Below are 16,087 nucleotides of genomic sequence, written 5' to 3'. Positions count from 1 at the left end.
GCCACTGGATTATTGCCTTTTGTCTCAGAGCTCTCTTAGTTCTGCTCTTGACTTGACGTGCCCAAATTTCAATTCTTTGAAGCTTTCTGTATTGAGCTTCTTAGAGTAATTGTTTTAGAAAAAGCAAAAAGGATTTAAAAAAAAAAAAAAAAAAAAAAAAAAACGGCCCTCCTCAGAGATCTAATGGGTTATTGAAATGCTAATAGACAAAGCAACCAGGGCCATTAAGGAAAGGTGCACAGGGCAGAGAGATCAGCCTTGCTTCGGGATTTGCATATGCGCCTCAAGGCCTGATCTCCGCCCTTCCCCTTTCTGTGTTCACCAGAACTCCAAAAATCCTCTGCTTTTATTTTGGAGTTTTTCGTGTTGTTTTTTTTCTATGCCTGTCTCCTCTCTGCTGGGCTGGCTGCTCTCAGAGTCTCTGGTGTCTGGTCTCAGTCTATCTATGGTTGGAGTTTGAATCAGTAGAATGAGTTTCCGATAAGAGCAGCCACTGCAATTCTCCCTTCTCCTTCCTGGAGCTGACAGCCCCTCCTCCCCCGGGACTGAGCCTGGCAGGGAGGGGCGTGGGTCCCCTGGCCGCAAAAACTTACAGATTTCGCTGATCTCAGCAGTTCCACGTTTTCATGAGTGTTGTATGAAGTATGCCCAAAGACAGATTGCTCTGTGGTGTCCAGTCCACGCAGTTCCTGGCTTTTTACCTACTTTCCTGGAGGAGTAACTAAAACATACAGCTCACCAGTCTGCCATCTTGCCCCGCCTCTCTCCTTCATTTTTAAAAGACTGTTTTGTTAGATATAGAATTCTTGGGTTGCAATTTTTTGCTTTCAGTACTTTAAATATGTCATCCCACTGCCTTCTTGGTTTCATGGTTTCCAATGAGAAAATGGCACTTAATCTTACTGTGGGTCCCTTGTATGTGACATGTTGCTTTTCTCTGGTGGCTTTCAGAATTATCTCTTTAACATTGAGCAGTTTGATTATAATATGATGCAATGTTGGTATATTTGGGTTTATCCTATTTCGAGTTTGATGTGCATTTCAGTTGTGTATATTCGTGTCTTTCATTAAGTTTGGGAAGTTCTCAGCCATTATTTCTTTGAATATTCTCTCTGCCCCTTTCTCTCTTTCTTCTCCTTCTGGGATTCCCACAATGCATATTTTGGTATACATGATGGCCTCCCACAGGTTCCTCAGGTTGTGTTCACTTTCCTTCATTCTTTCTTATTTCTGCTCCTTGGTCTGAATGATTTCAGTGTTCTTATCTTCAAATTCACAGATTCTTTCTTCTGCCTTCTCCAATATGCACTTGAACAGAATTTTTAGTTTCTGTTATGATGATCTTCAGTTCCGTTTGGTTCTTTTCATAATTTCCATCTCTCTATTGATATTTTCTTTGTGTTTGGGTGGCTTGTGGCTATATAACCCAGAAAAACATGTTCTTAATCTTAACCCATTCCTGTGAGTGTGATGAGGTTACTTCAGTTACACTGTGGCCCAACTGAATCAGGAAGGATCTTAATTCTATTACTGGAATCCTTTATAAGCAGAATGAAATTCAGCCACATAGAAAGAAAGCCACAGGAAGAAGCCAGAAGTCAATGGAACCACAGGAAGCCAGGACAGGCTGTCATGTGCATTGCCATGTGACAGAAAAGCCAAGAACCAAGGCTCACCAGAAGCCCACCCCAGAATGCCACATTCTTCTGGGAGAAAGCGTCACCTTGATGATGCCTTGATTTTGGACTTCTAACCTCTAAACTGTGAGTCAATAAATTCCCATTGTGTAAGCCAACCCATCTCATGGCATTTGCTTTAACAGCCAGCAAACTAAAATATTCTTTATCTATTGTTTTCCTGATTTCCTTTTGTTCATTGTCTATGTTTTCTGTTTGCTCTTTGAGCATATTTAGTACAATTTTTTCTTACAGTATTTGTCTGGTGTGTCTCAGGTCTGATCTTCCTCACTGATGGTTTCTAATGCTTTAATTTCCTTTGTCTGGTGTGTTATTTCATGTTTCTTTGTATGTTTTATAGCCTTTGTTGAACCTGGATATTTTGATTTTTTTTAATTCAGTTTTATTGAGATATATTCACATACCATACAGTCATCCATGGTGTACAATCAACTGTTCACAGTACCATCATATAGTTATGCATTTATCACCCCAATCTGTTTTTGAACATTTTTCTTACACCAGAAAGAATCAGAATAAGAAAAAAACATAAAAATGAAAAAGAACACCCAAATCATCCCCCCCACCCCACCCTATTTTTCATTTAGTTTTTGTTCCCATTTATCTACTCATCTATCCATACACTGGATAAAGGGAGTGTGATCCACAAATTTTTCACAATCACACCGTCACCCCTTGTAATCTATATTGTTATGCAATCATATTCAAGAGTCAGGGCTACTGGGTTGGAGTTTGGTAGTTTCAGTTATTTGCTTCTAGCTATTCCAATACATTAAAGCCTAAAAAGTGTTATCTATATAGCATGTAAGAATGTACACCAGAGTGACCTCTTGACTCCATTCGAAATCTCTCAGCCACTGAAGCTTTATTTCATTTCATTTCACATCCCCCTTTTGGTCAAGAAGATGTCTTCAATCCCATGATGCCAGGTCCAGATTCATCCCTGGGAGTCATATCCAGCATTGCCAGGGAGATTTACACCCCTAGGAGTAAGGTCCCATGAAGCGGAGGAGGGCAGCGAGATCACCCGCCAAGGTGGCTTAGTTAGAGAGAAAGGGCCTCATCTGAGCAACAAAGAGGCACACAGGGGGAGAGTCTAAGGCCCAATTATAAGCAGGTTTAGCCTCTTCTTTGCAGTGACAAACTCCATAGGGCCAGCCCCAAGACAGAGGGCTCAGCGAGTCAAGCCGTCAGTCCCCCATGTTTCTGAGAACATCAGTAACAATTCAGGTGAGGAAGTCCAACACCACTGCATCCTCCCCCAGCCCCTCATGGGGGCCCTAAATATATATTTTTATTCTCTGCCCAAATTACTTTGGGATGTGTTGCTATTTCACTCTAACCTATACAGACCTACCATATCTCACTTTCGATTCGAAGTTCAGTGTAATTGTGGTGTTTGAACAAACTGAACGTAGAAGTTATATTGTTATATTGTTTAGAAAATATAGATCCTAAAACAAATAAACGTTTCTTCCCTTGGTCTCATATGGAAGTTGAAGTTTTAAAACACAGTCAGTTTCAACCTTTACCCTTTGGCCTGATTTGCCCTAGTCTTAACCAGATCTGCTTCATTCATATCTCTAATTGAAGTCCGGGCTGTTTTTCAGCTTCTTTTTTTTTTTTTTTTTAACAGTTGCTATATGCATTAATACTGACATTCATATCTGCCGAGCTCTAGCTCAAGTTTCAGGTATCACACAGGTACCCAATGTTCCAGAGACCAATCAGGTTATACACCAAGGGATCAACATCTCAGAGTTTGGAAATAGCCATTACAATTCAGGAATAGATTTGACTGCTGTAAGAGCTTACAATCTAGGGACCATTACAATAATCATTTCCCTGTTAGATTGTGCTCTAAGATTTAATTCTGAGTTTACACATTGTAGTTAGTTCATATCGATGAGGCATTATAGTGTTTGCCTTTGTTTCTGGCATAATTCACTCAAAATGCTGTCTACAGGATCCATTCACCTCCTTGTGTGTCTCACAACTTCGCTCCTCATTTTGATATTATAATGTGTTATTACTGGAATTTAAACTCTGAGGCTTCTATTCCTTAAGCTTGTATCCAACTAGTATTATGACAGAACTTTCCTTGGATATCAGGAAGTAACAACAACAACCAAAAAAAAAAAAAAAAGAAAGAAAGAAAGAAAAAGAAAAGTAGGAAACAGCTTCCCATCCCAGTCTTTGCAGATTGACCTGTACAAGGGCTCTCCTTCAGGATTTATCTATATAGGAAATTTATATATATATAAATATTTATATATATCTATATAGGAAATATATAGGAAATTTCCAGACCCAAGTATAGTGCCTCCCTGATCCTTTCTGCACATGCTTCTTGCCTTGGGTATGTGCATATGGCCCTATGGATTCCGTCATTTGCACAGATAGAAATATCCCCCCTTCCCTAAGTAAACAAGTCATGGTGCCCCAGGCAAGTCATGGTGCCCTAGGCACCATGATTTGCTTTCTATCTTACAACATTCTGTAGGAGAGCTTGGTGAGTTACCTTCTACACACAGAGCAAGTTCTTGAACAGTGAGTCTCTCAGGCCACCACCAAACAGATTGGGCCAGACATACAAATTCCCTGTATGTGCTTGGGGGTTACTGCGCTCCCTCCAGAACCAGGGCCATGGATCTGCAGTGGAACTGCAGGCAGTTACCAAGCCAGCAAGGGGTGGGGGTGGGGCGAGACAGGGCCCCAGAAGATCCTACTGCTTTTAAATAGCCTTTTCCTTGATTTAGTGCTAGCCCTGTTACTGTGATACTTTAGCTATTTTTGGAAGCTTTAAGAAACCAGTTCTTGCTGGTTGTCCAAATTTTCTGTGTGGGCACAGGGATCTGAAGTGTCTCACTCTGCCATCTTGATTGGAGCAGGGCCTTTTTACTCTTTTAAATGGCTGCATCACAATCTATAATAAGCCCAGACCGTGACATTCTTCTGTTAATGGACATTTAGATGGTACTTGATTTTTTTCCTATAACCCAAATTGTTTCTTCACACATTTTTGTCTAGTTGCATAAATATTTCTTCAGAATAAGAATAGCATTTGCCAACATTGTTGAGTCCTTTGCCTTCATATCATGTGGATAAGACAGAAAGATGGCTGAGCCATGTGTATAAAGTCTTTTCACTGTAAAAATTAGGGAACTGAAGCTTACAAAGAGTAAAAGTCAGGGTTTTCTGCTATGTAATTAGACTAAAAACTCAATCCCTATTTCCAAAACCCAGATTCCATTTATCCTTCAAATATATTGACATTTCCTTGATAAGCTCTCATTGGGTTGTATTTCTTTTATTTGGACCCTGTGTACCAAAATACAAAACTGCCTACCCCCAGGGGAAAGCTGAGTGGATTAAAACATAGAAAAAAGTGGTTAGAATCTAGGTACTCCAAGGAGACTAACTGAAGAAGAGAAACATTATTTAAAATAGCCTCTTATAAAATTGAGGTATAATTTGTACAATAAAATGCACCTATTTTAAATTGAAAGGTTGGTGAGCTTTGACAGATATATGCTATCATGTAACCACAACCACAGTCAAAATGAAGAACATATCTATACAAGTTCCCTCCAGCCCCTTTGCTGTGAGTCCCTTCCACCCCCTGCCTTAGATATTTTCTGGCACTTTAGAGTTCCCTTTTCTTGAATTTCCTATAAATGGAATCATGCAGTATGAATCTTTTGGACCTGACTCCTTTTGCTCAGGGCAGTGTTTTCGGAGTTTATACATGATGTACAAATCACTTATTCATTTCATTTTTTTTTTTTACTATTTTCTTAAATTGTAGAATATAACATACGTACACAGAAGTGATAACTTTCCAAGTGCAATTTAACAAGTAGTGAATTTCAAAGAATTTATGGGTTACAGTTCCACAGTTTCAGTTATTTCCTTATTGTATAATATAACATATATACAAAAAGGTAATGTCTTTCAAAGTATGATTTAACAAGTAGTTATATAAGAAATTTTCAAAAAATGTTATGAGTTACAGTATCAGAGTTTCAGTTATTTCCTGTTTTTAATTCAATTTTTTTGAGATCTATTCACATACCATGGAGCCATACAAAGTGCACATTCAATTGTTCACAGTACCATCACATAGCTGTGCGTCCATCACCAAAATCAACCTTTGAACATTCTGTTACCACACACACAAAAATAATAAGAATAAAAATTAAAGTGAAAAAGAACAATCAAAGCAAAAAGAACAATGGATGCCTTTTCTTTTTCTTTTTGTTTTTTTTTTTTTTTTTGGCCCCCATTTTTCTCTTCATCCATCCATACACTGGACAAAGGGGAGTGTGGTCCATATGGCTTTCCCAATCACAATTTCCTTGAATTTTGAAGATGATTGTATAAAAAATGTAGCTTGTGAGGGGTGACAATGTGACAGTTATTTTCTTATTGTGAAATATAATATGTAAACAAAAAGGAGGTAACTTTCAAATTACAATTTAACAAGTAGGCTATAGAACAAATTTCAAAGGATGCAATGGGTTAGTTACACCATTTCAATTCTTTCCTTCTAGCTATTCTAATACCCTGGCAACTAAGAAGAAGAAAATTATATAGATATTCAGTATTCATAATCCTTTGTTAAATTCCATCTTATCTGTTGCTACCCCTTCCTCTAGTTTAATCACTTTCCTGATCTTCAGGGATGTCTAACCATTGACCACCCAGCTTGTTCATGTTGTAATCCATTTCTTTTTATTGCTGAGTGATATTCCATTTTATAGATATATCACAATTTGTCCATTCAGTGTTGATGAGTATTTGGATTTCTTCTAATTAGGGGCTGATATGAATAAAGTTGCATGAATATTCATGTACAAACCTGTGTGTGGCATATGTCTTCATTTCTCTTGGATAAATACCTAGGAGTGGCTTATATGGCAAATGTATAATTCACTTTATTAAAAAAAAAACTTGCCAAAATGTTTTTCAAAGCATTTATATATTTTACATTTTCAGTGAGATTTCCTGTTGGTCGGCATCCTTGCCAGGACTTGGTATTATCACCCTTTAACTTTAGACAGCAAAGGAATGTATACTGGTATCTCCCTGTGACTTTAATTTGCATTGTCCTTATAACTAATGATGTTGAGCATCTTTTCATGTGCTTAATGGGCATTTTATATTTTTTTCATGTGGTGTCTATTCAAATATTTTGAGTTGTTTGATTTCTTATTATGTAACTATAAAATGTCTTTGCATATTCTGGATACAATCTTTTGTCAGATGTAGGTACTGCAAGTATTTTTTCCCAAACTGTGATTTGCCTTCTTTTCATTTTGAGCAGAATATTTTAATTTGATGAAATACAATTTCTCAAATTTTCACTAAGGTTCATGTTTTTTGAGTCTAAAAGATTAAATTTTTTGCATCTTCCAAGGTCATAAAGAGTTTTTTCCCATGTTTTCTTCTTGACATTTTATACATTTAGCTCTGTGATCCATTTTGACTTAATTTTGTATATATTCTTGCATTTCTCTTTTTAAATTTGTTCTTAATTATTTTATTCTTTCTGATGCTTTTGTGAATGGAATTGTTTTTTAAAGTTCTACAGTCTAGAACCTAGTCAAGCTGACAACTTGATTTCAGCCTTTTGTGATACCCTGAGCAGGTTGTTCAGAAGTATATATGTCAGACTTCTCACCTCCAAAACTGTGAGCTAATGAATGGTGTTGTTTTAAGTTTCTTAGTTTGTGGTAATTTGTTACTCATCAATTGGAAACTAATACAGAGTCATCTGGGCTTGGACTTTTCTTTGTGGGAAAATTTAAGATTACTAATTCAATTTCCATACCTGTTATAGGTAGATTCAGGTTTTCTAATTCTTCTTGAGTCAGTTTTTTTAATGCAATTTTATTGAGATACAGTCACATAACATAGAATCCTTCAAAGTGTTCAATCAGTTGTTCACAGTATCATCATATAGTTGTGCATTCATCACCACAATCTTTGAACATTTTCATTACTCCAAAAGATAAAATAAAAATTAAAATAAAAAAGAATATCCAAAACATTACATTCCCCTCCTCCCCCCATTGTTGACTTACTTTTTTTAAATTAAATTCAGTTTTATTGAGATATAGTCACATACCATACAATCATCTATGGTGTACAATCAACTGTTCACAGTACCGTCATATAGTTATGCCTTCATAGCCCCAATCTATTTTTTACCACTTTCCTTACACATGAAAGAATAAGAAATAAAAGTAAAAAAGAACACCCAAATCATCCCCTTCACCCCCCCCCCATTTTTTATTCAGTCTTTGCCCCCATTCTTCTACTCAACCATCCATACAGGATAAAGGGAGTGCAATCCACAAGGTTTTCACAATTACAGTCACCACTTGTAAGCTACATTGTTATACAATTGTCTTCAAGAGTCAAGACTACTGAGTTGGAGTTTGAAAATTTCAGGTATTTACTTCTAGCTATTCTAATACATTAAAACCTAAAAAGTGTTATCTATATAGTGAGTAAGAATGTCCACCAGAGTGACCTCTCGACTCCATTTGAAATCTCTCAGCCACTGAAGCTTTATTTCATCTCATTTTGCATCGCCCTTTTGGTCAAGAAGTTGTTCTCAATCCCACAGCGCCAGGAGTCATCCCCAGGAGTCATATCCCACATTGCCAGGGAGATTTACACCCCTGGGAGTCAGGTCCCATGTAGGGGGGCAGGCAGCGAGATCGCCCACAGAGGTGGCTTAGCTGGAGACAGAGGGCCACATCTGAGCAACAAAGAGGCACTCAGGGATTTGAGTCAGTTTTGGTAATTGATATCTTTCTAGGAATTTTTCTGTTTCATCTAAGTGGTCTAATTTGCTGGCATAAAGTTATTTATAGTATTCACTTATAATCTTTTTCATTTCTATGGGGTTGGTAATGATGAACACCTCTCATTCCTGATTTTGGAAATATGTGATTTCTCTCTTCTTGGTTAGTCTAGGTATAGTTTTGTCAATTCTGCTGATTTTTCAAAGAACCAACTTATGGTTGATTGATTTTCTGTTTTTTTCTTTTTTTAAACTCATTGATTTCTACTCTTCTTTTTATTACTTCCTTCTCTCCGCTTTCTTTGGGTTTATTTGGCTCTTCTTTTTCTAGGTGCTTGAAGTGGGAGTTTAGACTATTGATTTGAGACTTTTCCTCTTTACTAATGTATGCATTTAGTGCTACATATTTCCCTCTCTGCACTGTATCCCACAAATTTTGATTTGTTGTGTTTTTGTTTTAATTCAGTTCAAAATATTTTCTAATTTCCTTCATGGCCAATGAGTTATTTAGAATTATGTTGTTAAATTTACAAATATTTTAGTATTTCCAAGTTTCTTTCTGTTCTTGATTTCTAATTTAATTATGTTGTAGTCAGAGAACATACTCTGCATGATTTCAGTCCTTTTGAATTTATGGAGACTTGTGTCTATTTATTGAGCTTATGGTTTATTATGTAGAATTCCATATGCACTTAAAAAGAATGGATATTTTGTTGTCATTGGGTGCAGTGTTCTATAAATGTCAGTTACATCAAGATGGTTGAGAGTGGTGTCCAAGTCTTCTATATCCTTGCTGATATTTTATCAGACTGTAGTACTGAAGTATCCAACTGTTATTTTTTAATAGTATATTTCTCTTTTTAATTCTATCAATTTTTGCTTCATGTGTTTTGGAACTCTGTTGTTAGGTGTGTATATATTTATAATTGTTATGTATTCATGGAAAATTGACACTTTTATTATTTTAAAATGTCCCTCTATTTCTAGTAATATGTCTTATCTTAAAGTTTATAAATACGGCCACTCCAGCTCTCTTATTGTTACTGTTTGCATGGTATATCTATTTCCATCTTTTTACTCTCAACTTTTTTGTGTCTTTGAATCTAATGTGTATCTTTTGTAGACAGCGTATAGTTAGATCTTACTTTTATTAGTCAGTCTGACAATATCTGTCTTTCTGTTACTGTTTAGTCCATTCATAATTAATGTCATTATTTATATGGTTGAATTTGTGTCTGCCATTTCTGTATGTCTCATGTTTTCTTGCTCCTTTGTTCCTGTTTTACTGTCTTCTTTTTGTTTAATGGATGGTTTTTAGTTCACTGCTTTAAATCCTTTGTTGGTTTTTATTAAATTGTTTTGAGTTATTTTCTTAGTGTCTGCTCTAGGGATTACAATATGCATCTCAATTTAACACGATCTACTTCAGATTAATACTAATATAATTCCAGTAAAATTATAAAAATTTTGCTCTAATATAGCTCCATTCCCCCCTCCTTTTTGCTATTATTGTCATATATATGACATCAATATATGTTATAAACCCAATGATACAAGATTATAATCATTGCTTTATGTAATCTTACATCTTTTATATACATTAAAAGATTAAAAGAAAATATACATTAAAAGAGTGAAAGAAAAATATAAAAGCACATATTCTTTTATATTTAACCATATATTTACCTTTTCCTATGCTCTTCTTATCTATGTGCAGATTTGAGTTACCATGTGGTGTCATTTCTTTTCATCCTGAAGCACTTCCTTTAGTATTTCTTTAAGGCAAATCTACTAGCAATGAATTCTCTCAAATATTTGTTTCAGGGTGTCTTTATTGCACTTTCATTTTTGAAGAATAATTTTGCTGGATATAGAATTCTTAGTTATTGTTTTTTTCTTTCTTTCAGCACTGAAAGAGGTCATGCCACTGCTTCCTGGCCTCCATTGTTTCTGATGAAAAATCAGCCATTAATTCCAATGTTTTTTTCTGTAAATGATGAATTGTTTTTCTCTTACTGCAGTAATTTTATCTGTGTTTAAATTTTCTCTCCATCACTATTTGATACATTTTTATCTTTTTTGAAAATCATTGAGTTTCTTGGATCTGTGGGTTTACAGTTTTTTTAATCAAATTTGGAAATATTTCAGCCATTATTTTCTTCAAATATTTTTCTGCCCCCCTGCCCCTTCTAGAAATCCAATTTCACTAATTGTTTGATGTTATTTCACAGATCACTGAGGTCTTTTTTGTTTGTTTGTTTCAGCCTTTTATTTTTCTCTTGGTGCTTCATGTTGAATAATTCCTATTGCCAGGTCTTCCAAATTAACTGATCTTTTCTTCTACAGTGTCTAATGTGCTGTTAAGACCATATGGTAAAATTTGTATTTCAGATATTGTAATTTTCATCTCTAAAAGTTTCAGTAGGTTCTTGTTTATATTTTTCCATTTTTCTCTTCATTTGTTAATATTCTCTGTCAGATCTTTGAGCATGTGTGCACGCACACACACACACACACATATATATATGTGTTGTATACATATTTATACTAGTATTTTAAAGTCCTTGCCCACTAATTCCATCATCTGTCATTTCTGGGTATATTTCTATTTCCTTATTTTTTCTTGATTCTAGGTCATATATTCTTTCTTTTTCATGTGTCTAGCAATTTGATTGGATGGTAGACATTAATTATTTTAATTCCTGAGTACTAGATTTTATTGACTTCCTTTAAAGAGTGTCATACTTTGTATGTAAGTAAATTGAAAATCAGCTTGACTTTTATGAAGGTTGTTTTTAAACCTTTTTAGGGCAGTTATAAAGTATCCTTTACTCTGGTGCAAGTTTAGCCCCAACTTCTAAGGTATAAGTCCTTTGTGTTCTTGATGGGAAGCCTAAGTGTTCAATGAGGACTTTATCCTCTGGCTGTTTGGAATTTAAAGTGGCCCTGGGAACTGCTCAGCTTTCAAATCCCTGATGGTTCTTTACCTAGACTCGTACAGTTTCATCCCACACATACAAAACTTGGTAATGAGGAATATACTCAAGGGGACCTCCATGCAGTTTTCTGGAGATATTTCTCCCCTCTATCTAGCACTCTGCCCTGAAAATTCCAGCTACCTCAGCCTTCCCAAACACCAGTCTCAGTCTTCTCAATTCTGTGAGACTTCTCCCTTTGTAGTGCTCTGGAAATTTCCTCTAGGCAGAAAGCTAGGTTGATCATAGGGCTCATCTCATTTATTTTCCTTTTGTCAGGTATCCAAGTCTGTGATGTCTTTTGTCCCATGTTTGGAAACAGTCATTCGAGCTATTTGTCCAATTTCCTATTTCTTTATGGCAGAAGGTTAATTCTAGTCTCAGTTACTCCATTATTGCCAGAAGTGGAAATCCTATTTTTTTATTTTGAATTTTACAAACTTATCAAAAACTGAAACCTGTAAATGCTCATTACTCGAACTCATCAGTTTTCAAGATTTTGTCTTCCTTTCTATAGTTGGCTGAACAGTGGCGCTCAAGATGATGTGTCTATGACTTAACCCCCCAAATCTGTGAATATTACTTTATTTGGCAAAAGATGTGTTTAAGAATGTTGAGAGGAGGAGCTTATCATGCATTGTCTAGGTGGACCCTAAATGGAATCACATGTATCCTTAGAAGAGGGAGGCAAAAGGACCATGGAAGCAGAGATTAGAGTGATGTGTCCACAAGCCAAGGAATGTCTGCAACCACCAGGAGTTGGAAGAGGCAAGGAATGGATTCTCCTCCTAGAACTTTCAGAACTTTCATCTCTGCCAACTCCTTGATTTCAGACTTCTGTGAGGAAATAAATTTCCATTGGTTTGTTTTTTGTTTGTTTTGTTTTTATTTAGTAATGAAAATTTTCTGTTGTTTTAAGTCACTAAGTTTGTGGTAATTTGTTACAGCAGCCAAGGAAACTATATGTATTCCTTTTACTTTTTGTTTTCTTTGCTGAAGTATTTTAAAGAAAATCCCAGCATAAATAGTGTCATTTAACTTTTTCTTCTCTCTGCCCTTCCCCATTTTCTATATATAGAAGTTATTTCTAGAGTCTTTATTAGATTCGAGTTTCACATTTCTGGAAAGAAGTTTCCTATATGGTGCTCATTGCCTCATACAGCATCACATTAGTGGGTGCATAGTATCTGATTATTTTTTAACACATTTTAAATGAGGGCTAGTTTTCAAATAAATTATAGAATCCCTGTCTAAAGATGATTTCCAAACTAATTTTGAACCCACATTTAAAACATGTCTTCTAATTTGAGCATAAAATTTGTGTTTCAATCAGTATTTGGTCTGAAAGGGTTCTACTATTCAAATTCACACTTAAATCCATCTCCAATCTTTCTTGCATCTAACCCTAGATCAACTGCATGTAAGCATCAGTCTGTGGCTATCACTGACCTGTGCTGCAGGGCCCTCAGAATGAGTAAATAAAAGAGGAATAAAATAGACAGCCATCAAATAACTTCAGTTTCCCGAGAGGCCTACTGTCCCAGTTTGCTAACACTGCCATTATGCAAAATACCAAAAATGGATTGGCTTTTATAAAGGGGGTTTATTTGGTTACAAAATTCACAGTCTGAAGGCCATTTACATGTCCCAATCAAGGCATCAACACAAGTATACTGTCACCGAAGGAAGGCCAATGGCATCCGGAAAAACTCTGTTAGCTGGGAAGTCACGTGGCTGGCATTTGCTGATCCCAGGCTGTGTTCCAGGTCCTCTCTTAGCTCCTACATGTTCTTCAAAATGTTGCTCTTGGGGCATTTTGTCCTCTCTTAGCTTCCCCAGAGCAAAGTGTCAGCAAAAGTTGGCTTTAAATGGCCATCTCCAAAATGTCTCTCTTGGCTTGCTCTCCAAAATGTCACCCATAGCTGCTCTGAAGTCCTTCTATCTGTGAGCTCTTTTTATCAGACTCCAGTGATTCAATCAAGACCCACCCTGAATGGGCAGGATCCATATCTCCATGGAAATAATTCAATCAAACATTTCACCCACAGTTGATTGAGTCACATCTCCATGTAAACATTCAATCAAAGGATTCCAACCCAATCAACATGAATACATCTGCTCCCACAAGATTGCATCAAACAAAATGGCGTTTTGGGGGAGTAACACATCCAAACCGGCACACCTACATTTTCACAATTTTCAAATTACTTTTACTCCTCAGTTACATTAACATAGTTTTCTGGCCACTATCTGTCTTTTGGGCACTTTAATTTTGCCTCATATCTGTCTCACCTCCCCCTGGAAATTTGAATATCGAAGAGTTTCTCCTTTCTCTAATCCTTCACCTCAGAATGAGTCACTGTCAGCCACTAACCTAACAGAGGGCAACCATGCTCAAGATTTGTTCTCTGGTCCAAAATCTAGGGCCCAAGAATGATTATTTCCTTCTTTTGTGCTATAGGAAGTATATGGACTAAGCGTCAAAGGGCCTGTGTTCAGTCCCTGGCTCTGGCTCTGTATGGCTTAAAACTATCTGGGAACAGTTACCACATGGTATCATGCAGTTTCCCAAAATGTGAGATGACTTTAAGTGCTGTGTAGGCATTTAGCCAGCAAAATATAACAATGACTCACATAGAAACATACTCAAATTTCAAATATCTTTCATTTTTTCTGATTAGATCAAGGTGGCCTCCTCAATTTTGTATCGTTGTACCTTTACCATTTCTCTAAACACTGGCTTACTCTTCCTTTTTTTTTTTTTTTAATTTGTGTGAAACCACAAGATTTTAATGAAAAAATACTGAAAGAATCCCACAGTGTCTGTATATTAATCTGAAGAGTACGAAGATGAAGTTCTGAGAAAAAAGGTCTTAACATAATAGAAAATAATTGTGGTCCTAAATTATGCTTAAAAAAACAATTAAAAAGTGTAAAGTTTCATACAATGAAATAAAGCAATTAGCCAGACGTAATACATTTTTAAATAGAGTAGTTCAAATATTTTTTCCTTTTTAGCATTAACTTTTTTATTTATTGATTTATTTATTCATTTATTTTTAATTAATTAATTTATTTTTTTATTGAGATTGTTCACATACCATACAATTATCCAAAGATCCAAAGTGTACAATCAATTGCCCCTGGTACCATCATACAGTTGTGCATCCATCACCGCACTTAATTTTTTTTTCAATATTTAGAACATTTTCATTACTCCAGGAAAGAAATAAAGACAAAAAAAGAAACTCAAATCCTCCCATACCCCTAATCACCCTTCTTCCATTGCTGACTCATAGTATTGGTACAGAACATTTGTTTCTGTTGATGATAAAATGTTAAAATACTACTAACTGTAGTATATAGTTTGCAATAGCTATATTTTTCCTCTATATGCCCCTCTGTTATTAACTTCTATTTCTAGAGTCATACACTTGTTTTAGTTCATGAAAGAGATTTCTAATATTTGTACAGTTAATCATGGACATTGCCCACCACAAGGTTCACTGTTTTATACATTCCCATCTTTTAACCTCCAGCTTTCCTTCTGGTAACATACATGACTCTGAGCTTCCCCTTTCCACCCTATTCATGCACCATTCAGCACTGTTAGTTATTCTCACAACATGCTACCATCACCTCTGTTCATTTCCAAACATTTAAGTTCAACCTAGTTGAACATTCTGCTCATAATAAAAATCCGCTCCCCATTCTTTAGCCTCATTCTATCTGTTGGTATCTTATATTTCATATGTATGAGTTTACATATTATAATTAGTTCATAGTGAAACCCTGCAATATTTGTCCTTATGTGTTTGACTTATTTCACTCAATATAGTGTCCTCAAGGTTTCTTCACTGACTCGTTTTTTTTAAGACAGTTTTGTTCACCCGCCACACATTCTGTCCTAAGTAAACACTCTATAGTTCCCTGATAGTCACATATTTATGTATTCACCACTCTCACCACTATCTATATGAGGACATCTCCATTTCCTCCACAAAGCAGGAGGGAGAGTCAAAGAAGGCAGAGAGATGAAAGAAAAAGAAAAAAGAAAAAGGAAACAAAAACAAAACAAAACAAACAATCAAACATGACCACTAGGAAGCAACAAAAGGAAAGATAGCATTAAACTAAAGTAGGATAAAGAGTCAGACAACATCACAAATGCTAAGAGTCCCATACCTCTCCCTTATATCCCCCCTCTTACAGGCATTTAGCTTTGGTATATTGCCTTTGTTACATTAAAGGAAGCATAATACAATGTTTCTGTTAATTATAGTCTCTAGTTTGCATTGATTGTATTTTTCCCCAAAATACCACCCTATTTTTAACACCTTGCAAGGCTGACATTCATTTGCTCCCCCTCCTCATGAAAAAACATATTTGTACCTTTTATGACAATTATTGAGTACTCCAGGTTTCACGAAGTTATACAGTCCCAGTCTTTATCTTTTCTCATTCCTTCTGGTGTCTCACATGTTCCTAACCTTCCTCTTTCAACCATATTCATAGTCATCTTTATTCAGTGTACTTACATCGCTGTGCTACCATCACCCAAAATTGTGTTCCAAACCTCTCACCCTTGTCTTTTCCTATCT

This window comes from Choloepus didactylus, chromosome 1 (genome assembly GCF_015220235.1).
Source record: "Choloepus didactylus isolate mChoDid1 chromosome 1, mChoDid1.pri, whole genome shotgun sequence".
Classification (NCBI taxonomy): domain Eukaryota; kingdom Metazoa; phylum Chordata; class Mammalia; order Pilosa; family Megalonychidae; genus Choloepus; species Choloepus didactylus.
Note: the sequence above shows the minus strand (reverse complement) of the source record.